Below are 1700 nucleotides of genomic sequence, written 5' to 3' on the forward strand. Positions count from 1 at the left end.
GATATATAAGCTGTTCGGATTTTTTCTATCTGCAAAAAGCGACATTAATTTCTTGACGACCTAATACTTTGCAGGTGACATTATTTCACAATGTAGACTGGCCACATCAATCAACTATTAAATTAATCTCAGACAGGCACTGTGTTGTGGTGTAAGTTGTGCAGATTATAAGAACAGGTAAGCTATGAAATACGAAGCTATTTTAGATACGATACTAATGTTATACAAATAGTGTCGCATCCACCACCTACACGTTTTTCTCTATAGCGATTCACTTAAAATTACAACACAACCTGCAATGCACAAAATAAGTTCATTTGACAAATCTGTGAGAGCTGCTTTGTTGCTAGGTTCTTAAAAGATTCGGAGCACAGGCTTCGTGTGCCAGTGGCTACCGACGCCTGTGCTGAAGCGGAAGAATTATTATTATTTGGCAAACTTGTGTGTTAATGAACGTGATTGTAACGAAATGTTTAATATGTGGTTTGTCTCCTGAATTCATGTGATGGAGATTTGTGAAATTAGTGACAGTTCGTAGAAAAGAGTAGAGACACATGACTACCTTTGACGATGAAAATATATAGCAAGTATTCTGTTTGTTTTAGAATTTTCACGCAAAGTAACACAAGGGCTATCTATTTACCTACGCACAGCTTTCTTACTTTTGAACTGAGAGAGTGAAGGTAGCTAGTCAACAGTATTCACCACAAACTCTTCAACTGCTTTTGTCTGGCCGAATAATTGAATTTGATCGTTACTGCTCAAGTTCACCAATGGCCCCAAGTTGCGGAGCGCATTTTGGAGGCAACGGAACGCCAGCCATGAACCCTTGGATTCACAATCCAGACAGCTTTTAACCACTAAGCAGTGTCTGGCCCTCTATGCTACCTTATGAACTAGTAACCGTTCGAAAGAGGAGTGGATTAACCTAAGATGTTTGTTTTTATAAGGTAAAACCATAGCATTTGTTTTTATCTATTTAAAAACAGCAGCCAAATTCTACATTTAAACGTCATGTGTTTTACACAATCAGTTTAATTAGTTTGGTCTTTCTTAGCTAAGTGTACATGTGATAAAAACAATAAAAGCTTGTGATTTTTAACCCATAGATGTTAAAGCTTTAAGACTGCATTTCTTATACATATTTATTATAGTTATTATCAGTTAATCTTTAGTGAAAGTGAAAGTTTCTTTCAGATATGTTGATAATACCTGATAAACTTTCTGAAATGTGCGTGTTCATAGTTAAGATCCGCTGCTGTGAAGGAAAGCCTAATAAATTTGACATATCGAATAAAAAAAAATGTTTATTAATGCACTGAAGCTACGTACGTTTAATATATTATCTCTGTAATTTAGCCACTTCTTTATGTCTTTTTTACAATCTCTTAGCTGTGGGTTGTAACGTATAGTTTTGTTACGATTGCATTTACTTGTTCAAGTCACGTCCAGTAATAAACATGTAACGTTTTACTCCTCTGATGAATTGATCCCTACCAGAATGAGGAACCTTCGACCTTAAAACAACACCATATGTGTAGGTAGAGACTTCTAGGGTTCAGGTATAGTTATTCCTGTTTTCTAACTACTGACCAGAGGTGAGACATCCGTCAGCAGCACCCGATGCCATAAGGGTTTCTTCCGACACTCTGAACCGAATAACTGGTCTTAGTGTAACTTTTATATTGCATCCACAACTG

The 1700-nt window shown here is 36.5% G+C and overlaps 1 protein-coding gene across 1 annotated transcript in view; it reads left to right on the plus strand.

Moving 5' to 3' along the window:
* Nucleotides 1-405: 405 nt before the first annotated feature.
* Nucleotides 406-1700, plus strand: part of LOC106459325 — a 48423-nt gene continuing 47128 nt past the window's right edge. The window contains exon 1 of the mRNA XM_013918946.2: nt 406-950. The gene's annotated coding sequence lies outside the window, so the exon portion shown is untranslated. The remainder of the gene's footprint in view (nt 951-1700) is intronic.

The sequence above is a fragment of the Limulus polyphemus genome, unplaced genomic scaffold (genome assembly GCF_000517525.1).
Source record: "Limulus polyphemus unplaced genomic scaffold, Limulus_polyphemus-2.1.2 Scaffold593, whole genome shotgun sequence".
Taxonomy (NCBI): domain Eukaryota; kingdom Metazoa; phylum Arthropoda; class Merostomata; order Xiphosura; family Limulidae; genus Limulus; species Limulus polyphemus.